This window comes from Chiloscyllium punctatum, chromosome 33, assembly GCF_047496795.1.
Source record: "Chiloscyllium punctatum isolate Juve2018m chromosome 33, sChiPun1.3, whole genome shotgun sequence".
In the NCBI taxonomy this organism is placed as follows: Eukaryota; Metazoa; Chordata; class Chondrichthyes; order Orectolobiformes; family Hemiscylliidae; genus Chiloscyllium; species Chiloscyllium punctatum.
Window position 1 is genome coordinate 4,735,516 of NC_092771.1, and position 11,932 is coordinate 4,747,447.

Consider the following 11,932-nt stretch of genomic DNA (forward strand, 5'->3'; position numbering starts at 1 on the left):
TGGTGGGCGGGCGCCTCCTCGTTGCGGATGTTAAATACAGAAACGCTCCCGTGAGACTAATCAACGTGTACGCCCCAGTGGGTAAGAGTGAACGGTTGGCCGTCCTGCAACAGCTTCCACTGCTGCTGGCTACGTCCAGGCCGGTCATTCTGGCCGGAGACTTCAACTGCATCATTGATGCAGATGGACGATCCGGCGGGGGGGACAGTAAACCGGACGCTACGTCCAGGGCCCTGATGGAAACGGTCAAAGACGCCAAGCTGCACGACGTCTTCAGCGCCCCTGCAGATGGAGCGCAGCATAGATACACCTGGTCACGGGCAGACGGGTCTATCCGCTCAAGGATAGATTACCTGTTTGTGTCCCGAACGCTCTCGGTCAGATCCACCGACGTCAAGCCGGTGTTCTTCTCTGACCACTGCCTCCTGCTGGCCGACTGTCACCTACAGGACGAACAGCGGGCGGGCAAGGGAACGTGGAAACTGAACACTAAGCTGTTGACCCCGGGAAACATCGAAGAGCTCAAGAGGGATTACGCAGGTTGGAGAACCGTGAAGCCCCTCTTTGAGTCTCCAGTGGACTGGTGGGAAACGGTAAAAGGGAACATCAAGAGGTTCTTTATCCTCAAAGGTGTCCAGGAGGCGAGAGAGAGGCTGGGAAAACTGTCCCAGCTCCAGGAAAGTATGCAGAACCTGCTCCTGCTGCAGACGATGGGGGTCGATGTCACGGAGGACCTCAAGGAGGTGAAGGGCCAGCAAGCCTCGCTCTTTGCCTCGGAGGCCTCCAGGATAATCTTCCGGTCCAGGATCCGCTCGGTGGAGCAGGACGAGACGTGCTCACGTTTCTTCTTCCAGAAGGTGCACAAAGAGAGCTCCGTGCTCAGCAGCCTGAAGAAAGAAGATGGCTCGGTAACGTCATCTCAGGCTGACGTCATGAGGATCAGCAAATCCTTCTACGCCAGCCTGTATGACTCGAAGCCAACCGACAGCGCGGCCTCCCAGTCGTTCCTGTCCTCTATCACGGAGGTCCTAGATGACGGAACACGAGAGAGGCTGGACCAGCCGCTATCTCTGGATGAACTGACCAAGGCCCTCGAGTCCTTAGAAAAGAATAAAACTCCCGGAAGCGACGGCTTACCGGTCGAGGTTTATTCCGCTCTTTGGGACTTGATCGGCCAGGACCTGCTGGAGGTGTATGTCAGTATGCTTCGGGCAGGTACCATGAGTGAATCCATGAGGAAAGGCATCATCACCCTCGTCTACAAGCGGAAGGGGGAGAGGGAGGAAATTAGAAATTGGAGACCGATCTCACTGTTAAATGCAGACTACAAAATTCTTGTCAAAGGTCATCGCCAACCGGGTCAGGTCTGCTCTGGGATCGGTGATCCACCCGGACCAAACCTGTGCTGTACCGGGCAGGAAGATCTCTGAGAGTCTCGCACTCCTCAGGGATACGATCGCCTACGTGCAGGACAGGGGGGTGGACACCTGCCTCATCAGCCTGGACCAGGAGAAAGCCTTTGACAGGATATCGCATAAATATATGAGGGATGTCCTCTCCAAAATGGGCTTTGGGGAGGGAATCGGAAATTGGATCAGACTGCTCTACACCAACATTGTCAGTGCAGTCTCAATCAATGGGTGGGAATCAGATAGCTTCCCTGTAAGATCTGGAGTCAGGCAGGGATGCCCCCTCTCACCCGCCTTGTTTGTGTGTTGCATAGAGCCATTTGCCGAATCCATCAGGAAGGATGCGAGCCTGAGAGGGGTGACTATTCCTGGCAGCGGGGCCTGCAGGTTAAGGCCTCCCTGTACATGGATGACGTCGCTGTTTTCTGCTCGGATCCGCTGTCCGTGCACAGACTCGTGTGCATCTGCGACCAGTTCGAACGGGCCTCGGGGGCCAAGATAAACCGAGGCAAGAGCAAGGCCATGCTCTTCGGGAACTGGGCCGACCAATCCTCTATCCCCTTCACCGTCAGGACTGACCACCTGAAGGTGCTGGGTATTTGGTTCGGGGGGGCTGGGGCGTGCGCCAAGACCTGGGAGGAGCGGATCAGGAAGATGAGACAGAAACTAGGCAGATGGGGGCAACGGTCGCTCTCCATCGCGGGAAAAAACCTGGTCATCAGGTGTGAGGTACTCTCAGTATTGCTATATGTGGCACAGGTCTGGCCTATCCCCAGGACCTGTGCCGCCGCAGTCACCCGGGCCATCTTCCAATTCATTTGGAGATCAAAGATGGACCGGGTCCGAAGAGACTCTATGTACAAAGACCGGTGCAATGGGGGAAAAAACACGCCCAATGCCACCCTCACCCTGATGGCCACCTTTGTGTGTGGCTGCATCAAGCTGTGCGTGGATCCCCGGTACGCAAACACCAAGTGTCACTACGTACTGAGGTTCTACCTGTCCCCGGTGTTGCGAAGGATGGGCCTGGCCTCGCTGCCGCGGAACGCTCCGAGTAGTTGGACCGTTCCGTATCACCTGTCCTTCGTGGAGAAATTTATGAGGAAAAACACCTTTGACCACAAGTCCATCAGGAAGTGGTCAGCACGTAGCGTCCTTGAGACCCTTCGGGAAAAGGAGAGGGCGGATCCTGTCGAGCGGTTCCCTGAGCAGACTGTCAAAGCCATTTGGCAGAATGCCTCATCGCCAGAACTTTCCAACAAGCACCAAGACGTGGCTTGGCTGGTGGTGAGAAGGGCTCTGCCTGTGAGATCCTTTATGCACGCCCGGACTCTCTGCCGCACCGCACGCTGCCCTCGAAGTGGCTGCGGGGGGGACGAGACTGTCACACACCTCCTTCTGGAATGTGCCTATGCAGAGGAAGTCTGGAGAGGAATGCAGTGGTGCTTGTCGAGGTTCGTCCCGAGCAGCGCCATGACGCGGGACTCCGTGCTCTACGGCCTGTTCCCCGGGACTCACACCGAGACGAACATTAACTGCACCTGGAGGATCATCAACTCGGTGAAGGACGCTCTCTGGGCGGTCCGAAACCTGTTGATCTTCCAGCTGAAGGAGTTGACCCCGACCGAGTGTTGCAGACTGGCACATTCCAAGGTCCAAGACTACGTGTTGAGGGACGCGCTGAAGCTTGGGGCAGCTGCCGCCAAGGCGCGGTGGGGAAAGACCACCGTGTAAGATCGGCCTGCCTAAAGAAGAACAGGGGGCCCATGCGGACGTTTTTTGGGCTCTGCTGATGCCTCAGCCAAATATATGTATATGTACAAGATTGAAAAATGCACAGGATTGTAAATGACAAGGATAAATTCGAATCTGTTTGTAAATGTGGACATATGTATGGCATGATCAAATGTACAGACCATCAAATCAATTTATGAATAAAGTATATTTTTGAAATTAAAAAAAAATTTAAGCCCAGCAGACTCAGTTTTTCCATTCAGGTTCTGAGAAATGATAGTGTTGAATGTAGAACTGAAGTCCGTGAGAACATCCGCCTTTAAGTCAGAGTATCCTCTGATCACTCTGCCAGGATTGTTATCTGGTCCAGCAGCCTTACATGGGTTGACTCTGCATAGGGTTTTCCTTACGTTGGCTGTGGTAAGACACAGCACCTGGTCATTGGGAGGGGGTGTGGTCTTCCTCGCTGCCACATCATTTCATGCCTCAGACCGTACGTAGAAATTATTCAACTCATTCAGGAGGGAGGCATCACCAGCACAAACAGTGATGCTATTCTGTTGTTGGTAATAGCCTGAATGCCCTTCCACATGCTCCGCGTACCACTGCTGTCCTGAAAATAGCTGTGTATTCTCTGTGCATGTGCATGCTTTGCCTCGTTGATGGCCCAGGTCAGGTTGGTCCTCACTGTTGTTAGGGCCGCCTTGCCATCTACTCTGAAGGAAGAATCATGGGTCCTGAGCAGCGCACATACCTTTGCAGTCATCCACGGCTTCTGGTTGGGCGAGAAGTGATGACCCTGGAAACAGTGATGTCGTCAATACACTTGCTAATGTAGCAAATCACTGACGCCATGTACTCCTTTAAGTTGATGTAATCACCATCAGTTACCACCTCCCTGAACACGCACCTGTCAATGCACTCAAAACAATCTTGAAGAGCAGAAATAGCTCCTTCCAGCCTGCTTCCAAAGCGGTTTGACACGTTTGACGAGGAGCAGTCTGTATGCTTGGATTAGCATAACAGAGATGAGCTCTGAGGAGCCGAGGTGGGACCAGGGCTCTGCCCTGTATGCATTTGGAATGTTTTGTATAAACAAGATCCAGCATGTTCACCCGTCTTGTCACATTGTCCATATGCTGATGGAATTTAGAGAGCACAGTCCTGAGGTTCGCATGGTTGAAATCTCCAGCACCAATAAACAGTCCATCACAGTGTGGGTACTGACCCTCCCACAGTGCTGCATTCCCTTAGTACTAACCCTTCGAAAATCTGTCACTCCCTCAGAATTGACCCTCCAGCAGTGCAGTACCCCTTCAGTACTGACCCTCCAACACTGCAGCACTCCCTCAGTACTGATTCTCTGACAATTTGACTCTCCCTCAGTACTGACCTTGTGACAGTGCAGTACTCCCTCAGCACTGACCCTCTGACAGTGTAGACAGCCGTATTCTCTCCAACATCACACAGATCTCAAGTGGTGAAAAAGTGTCATAGGAATGGAAACAAGATTGTTCCGTCTCATTGGTTTGAGATTTAATGATCCTCTGCTGCAGCAACCCCCATCAACTGAGCCATTGGTTTTACTGTGGCTAATTTATATTCCACTCCTATGACTTGATTAGCATAAAATGATATCCAAACCTCTTTACAGATTCACAGCTGTACTTACTTTCTTTTCTAAGATAGGTTTCATTCATCCTTGTTAAGCCATGAGAGGGCCCTGTTGATTGAGCTATGTAAACCTGGAGCAATTTGGCTGTCATCTGTTGACCAAGTACATAATGGCAATGCTGGCATCACCAGCACCAAGTAATATGGTACTATGATCATAAAGGTGTCAACACTCACTCATTGTTATTAAAATGTCTTTACACTCTGTATATAGTAAACATTTTAAGACTGAAGTTTTTGAGCTATTTAGAGATTAACGAAAAACCATTCATCCCCAATATTTTGAACATAGAAAATAGGAGGCATAGGCCCACTAATCCCACTTTACCATTCAACACGATCATGGCTGATCCTCTACTTTGTCATACTCCTGCTCTTTCCTCATACCCCTTGACAATTCAGCTTCAAGAAGTTGATCAATTTTTTTCTTTAAAATATTCAATGCTTTCACCTCCACAGCTTTCAGTGATGGGGAATCCCAGAGCTTCACCACCTTCTAGGTGAAGAAACTTCTCCTCATCTCAATCTAAGATAACCTACTGTGTATGTTGAGTGTGACTTACAACCAAGCAAAACATCATCCCTGCATCTGGGTAGCTCTGTTAGAATTTTATACTGTACCATTTCATCCTTCTAAACTCCAGTGATTACAGGTTCAGAGACAAGAGTGTGGTGCTGGAAAGCACAGCAGGTCAGGCAGCAACCAAGGAGCGGGAGAATTGACGTTTCAGGCATAAGCCCTTCATCAAAAATGAGGTTTGTGGGCTTGAAGGGCTGAGAGATAGATGCGGGGGGGGGGGGGGGGGGGGGGGGGGGGTGGGCCTGGAGGAAGATAGCTGGGAATGTCATAGGTAGATGAAGGTGTGGGTGGAAGTGATAGGTCAGTTGGGAGGGTGGAGCGGATGGATGGGAAGGAAGGAAGATGGACAGATAGGACTGGTCAAGGGGGCAGTGCCAAGTTGTAGGCTTGGAGCTTTGATAAGGTAGGAGGATGGAAAATGAGGAAACTGGTGAAACGCACATTGATCCCATGTGGTTGGATGGTCCCAAGATGGAAAATGAGGCTCAAGTTCAATCAACCCAATTGCTCTCAAACCTGCCACTTCAGAAATCAGTTTGGTGAACCTACACTGCACTTCCTATGTGACAAATGTATCCTTTCTTTCTGTGCTGTAGACTTTGATGACTCTATGACTCTTAGATACGAAGACCAAATACCAGCTTTTCCTAAACAAAAATCCGAAAAACTGCGAATGCTGTACATCAGAAACAAAAAAGTAAAATTGCTGGAAAAGCTCACCAGGTCTGGCAGCATCTGTGGAAGGAAATCAGAGGTAACTTTTCTGAGGAAGGGTCACTTGACCCAAACTGTTAACTCTGATTTCTCTCCACAGATGCTGCCAGATCTGCTGAGCTTTTCCAGTAATTTCAGTGTTTGTACCGAGCTAATTCCAGTTCTGAAGAAGAGTAACCGGATTTGAAACACTCATTTGTTTTCTCTCCTATGGTGATGTCAGACCAGATGGCTTCCTCTAGCAATTTCTATTTATGCTTGTGCCAAAATACCATTTGACTTCCTAACTGCTTATTACACTTACATGCTTATTTTCTATGATCAGGTTCCTTTGTATACCAACATTTCTCAATCTATCGCCATTTATTAAATACTCTGCCACGCTGTTTTTCCCACTGAAGTGGACCTCACATTTATACATGTTATTCTGCAGCTGCCACCAAGTTGTCCACTCACTCAATTTCTCCAAATCACATTGAAGTCTCTTTAAAGCTTCACACCACTCAAAAGTCAAATCTAGTACACAGCCCACAATGCTCAGGATTCCATAAGATTCTGCCTTCTGATCCTCACGGTTACTATAAATGTCTTTTGATCTCATGTTCTCAAACAGTTCATTTTGAGCAATAACAATTGGCTGAAAAACCCAAGTCCCTTTGCTTTCAGTGCATAATATGCTGTTCCACTGAAAGACTGTAGATTTTGTTTTAAATTCTAGAAACTTGCTGTAGTTACCAGTCTTACCAAACGATCTCAAAAAGCCACTTCACAAATGCCATTCAACCAGTTCAACTTGTTTTTGTTTGGTCAAAAAAGGCTTTTAAATGTTTCCTTCTATCCCCACATGCTCAAATGTCACAGCATTAATTCCACCATTATTCCCAGGAACCTTTTAACATTGTAAAATATTTCTAACCCAAACTACTTTAAACAGGGCCACAGCGGAACAGAACACAGACATTCTTCAGATGAGTATTCAATGCCAGGATAACTCTAGCAGGGGCCTGCAGAGTACTCCAGGTAGAGTTGCAACATCATTGTGGCCTGCTATGCCTTTCACAACTGGAACCAACAAAGAGTGGATGTTCTTGATGCACATAAAATGGGGAATTGTTTGCAAGATTGATGATGAAGATGAACCAAAGAATTAGAACATTGACTAAGAGCACTGTCCAAGTGATCATGCTAGAGAAATGCACTGTTGAGCTTGAGAGACCAGAAGGAATGTATTGAACTCTATTGAAATCTGGTGGATTTGAATTATGTTCAATTATTTAAGATTTTATTGGTAATCTGACAAGTAGCCTCTCCTTGATGCAAATTGGAGCATTTTGCTCTTTAAGCCTGTCATGCCATTCAATAAGGGCTTTTGCCCAAAACGTCGATTTCGCTGCTCGTTGGATGCTGCCTGAACTGCTGTGCTCTTCCAGCACCACTAAACCAGTATATGCCATTCAATATGCCTGTTCTAGTCATCTCCCCATAACCCTCAGCTCTAATGTTTTAAAAATACACCTACGCCCTCTTGAAATACGTTCAAGTGATCCAGCTTCCATAACTCTTTGTCAAAAAATGTGGTGCTGGAAAAGCACAGTCGATCAGGCAGCATCCGAGGAGCAGGAGAGTCGATGTTTCGAGAATGAACTCTTCATTAGGAATGGGAGGACCACCTCCACGATTGACTGTACTGCCTCCGTGACTGTACCACCTCCACAATCGCCGCTAAGACAACTACCTCCGTTACTGTACCGCCTCCGCGATCGCCGCCAAGACAACGGCCTCCACGATCGCCATCAAGATTAACCCGACCGCTGCAAGATCCACCACTGCCTAAAACCACCACAAAGATTACCCTGCACGTCACTTCTGCCCTATTGCTGCCGCCTAAGCCAGTTCCTCTTCTACTAAGTCACTCAACGGAACACCACCGACAACATTGCAAACATTACATGTTCCGTCACCTCTGCCCCAGCAGATCCACTGAAGGCACCGCTTCCACACACCCCTTCCCCCAAACACCATGGTGAACATCATTTCTGTTGATGACATCAGCCACCATCCCATAACCACACTCACTTCAGAGATGGTCTTCGCTCCCACTCCCAACTCCAGCCCCACACCAGGTCCCAGCTCCTAGCCCTACCGCGTTCTTACCATCCCCCAGACCTCACTGAGGATGAACGATCAGTCCTCAGTAAAGGTCTCACCTTCGTCCCCCTATGCTCCCAAATCAACAAATTCAAGATGCGTTGCGACATCAAATTTTTCTTCCACTGCCTCCGCCTCGGTGCTTACTTTTTCCTGCTCACCATTTATGGACCTCTTCTCCCACCTCCAACACACCCATCCACCCGAACACCCTGTGCTGAGCTGTTACCTGCCCTTGATCTCTTCATCTCCAACTGCCGTCGCAACATCAACTACCTTAAATGTCCACCCTTCTCACCCACTCCAATCTCTTACCCTTGCAATGTGCACGCCTCCACTCCATCTGCTCCAACCCCAACCTCACCATTAAACCAGCAGACAAGGAGGATGAAGTGGTAGTTTGGTGCATTGACCTGGAAAGTGCTGAAGCCAGGTGCCAACTCACAGGCATCAGGGAATCTCCCACCCACAGTCTCCAACCTCACAGTTCAAGAACCCCGCATCACCTTGTTCTAACTCCTACCAAAAATACACAGACCTGACTGCCCCAGTCAACCCATCGGCTCAGCCTGTTCCTGTCCCACCGAACATATCTCTGCATATCTTGACATTGTCCTGTCCCCCTTTGTCCAGGATCTCTCCACATACATTCGGGACACCACCCACCTCCTACATGTCCTCTGTGACTTTCATTTCTCAGGCCCCCAATGCCTCATCTTCACCATGGACATCCAGTCCCTGTACACATCCATCAGCCATGACGAAGGCCGCCAAGCCCTCCTTTTCTTCCTCTCCCTCAGACCGAGCCAGTACCACCCAGCCACTGACACACTCATTCGATTTGCTGAACTGGTCCTCACCCTCAACAACTTCTCCTTTGAATCCTCCCACTTCTTCCAGACCAAAGGGGTAGCCATAGGCACCCACATGGACCCCAGCTATGCCAACCTCTTTGCCGGGTACATGGAACAGTCCATCTTCAGCAGCTATGCTGACACCATTCCCCACCTTTTCCTCTGCGACACCAATCACAGTATCGGCACCACCTTGTGCTCCCACAAAGAGGTTGAACAGTTCAACTTCACAAACACCTTCCACCCTGACTTCCAATTTACCTGGACCATTTCCAACACCTCCCTCCCCTTCCTCAATCTCTCCAACCCCATTTCCGGCGATTAACTCAACACAGACATCTACTTCAAACCTACCGACTCCCACAGCTACCTGGACTACGCCTCCTTCCACTCTGCCTTCTGCAAAAATGCTATCCTTTACTTCCAATTCCTCTGCTTCCACCGCATCTTCTCCCAGGAGGATTAATTCCACCACAGAACATCCCAGATGGTTTTCTTCTTCAGGGACCTCAATTTCCCCTCCCACATGGACCACCAGCACATCTCCTCCACTTCCTGCACCTCCATCCTTGAACCCCACCCCTCCAATCGCAACTAGGACAGAACACCCCCTGGTTCTCACCTTTCACTCAACCAACCTCGTAGTACAACACATCGTCCTCTGCCATCTGCAAACATACCTCCCCATCTCTTGCAACGTTCTGCAGAGACCATTCCCTCCACAACTCCCTTGTTAGGTCCACACCCCCAAGACCCATCCTCTGTACCAGCACCTCTTCCCTTGACACTGCAAGAAGTACAAAACCTGCACACATACCTCCCCCTTCACCTCTGTCCAGGAGCCCAAAAGATCCTTCCAATTCTGACAGAGGTTTACCTGTACCTCCACCAATGTCCTCTACTGTATCCATGGCACACGATGTGGTCTCCTCTACATTGGGGAGGCAGGACACCAACTTGCAGAACTTTTTTTTTATTAGATTCCCTACAGTGTGGAAACAGGCCCTTCGGCCCAACAAGTCCACACCGATCCTCTGAAGAGTAACCCACCCAGACCCATTTCCCTATGACTAATGCACCTAACACTATGGGCAATTTAGCATGGCCAATTCACCTGACCTGCACATCTTTGGGCTGTGGGAGGAAACCAGAGCAGCCAGAGGAAACCCATGCAGACACGGGGAGAATGTGCAAACTCCACACAGACAGTTTTGTCAGAGAACATCTCTGGAACACATGCAGTATACAACCTCACCACTCCATGGTGAATACTTCAACTCCCCCTCTCACTCTGCCAAGGACACACAAGTACTTGACCTCCTCCACCGCCAAGCACAAGCCACCCAATGCCTGGAAGAATGTCTCATCTTCCACCTTGGGACCCTCCAACCACACAAGATCAATGTTAATTTCACAAGTTTTCTCATTTCCCCTGCCTCCACATTATCCCAGATCCAACCCTCCAACTTGGCACCACCCTCTTGAAATGTTGTATCTGTCCATCTCACTTCCCACCTATCTGCTCCACCCTCCGCTCTGAACTATCACAATCACCTCCTACCTTCATCAACTTATCATATTCCCAGCTACCTTCCCCCAGCCCCATGCCCCTCCCATTTACCTCTCAGATCCCTTGGAACAACCCCACCACCACCCACCCCCACCCCCCAACCATTCCTGATGAAGAGCTCATTCTCAAAACATTGACTCTCCTACTCCTTGGAGGCTGCCTGACTGGCTGTGCTTTTACAGCATCACATTTTTTTACTCTGATCACCAGCATCGTGCAGTCCTCACTTTCTCCACAATTCTTTGAAGCAGAGAATTCCAGACATTCACTATACTCTGAGGGACAAATGTCCTTCACATCTCAGTTTGAAATGAGTGTCCATTATTCTGAAACTACGTCTCTGAGATCAAGATTCCTCCATTTTTGGAAAATCTTCTCAACATCGACCCTGTCAAGGAACCTCAGAATCTTGTTTGATACAGTAAGATCACCCATCAATCTTCTAAATTGTAACTAATAAAGGCCTCATCTGTTTCGCTATTTTTAATTTCAAAAATATAGTTTAATCATAAAAACCTTTACATACATCCATCGTCACTAAAGCAGTTCACTTCTGCACAGTCTTAGCACATTGAGAAAAAACAAACTTTGGAGTTTCACTCACTCAATGGGAACCCCCAAGGCATTCCTTACCAATGGAAGGGACTATTTATATGTATTTGAAGTACTAGGAGGGTTCGATAACTGAACGGACCCCAATTGTACTTTGTGTTATGGACCAGGCCAGACCCCCTCAACACATTTCAGGAAGGTAGCCCAGATTCTCGTTGTTTTAAGCAGATGTCAGGTGGATACTCCAAGGGTGATGCAGCTGGCCCAACCATACAGTTTTAACCAAAACAGAAGTATTTACAGACTACTGAATGAAACACAAACAAAAGAGAACCAAAATTAGAATAACCTAACCTATTTGAAAACCCAGTCAACTCCAATGCAACTTAATGATGCTGTTCCAAATACTTTGAACATCCCCATAAACACCCCCTTGGCAAAGAAAGGTAAAATCAAAACAAAGGTTCTTACAGAGAGAGTCAGGCTCAGCAAGGAGCTTTTTTTTTTGACCAGAAGCCTCAAAACAGACTGGTCCCTAAAATCAAACTAAACCCTTAACTGGGAGAACTGGCTGCTCCCCTTGGAAAAAAGTATTTTAAAAGAAAGACTTAAAAGACTTCCCAAGTAGATATTTCCAGAAATATCAGAATCTCTGTCTTTACAACCATTTTGGAAAAAAACCAAGAACAACATAAGC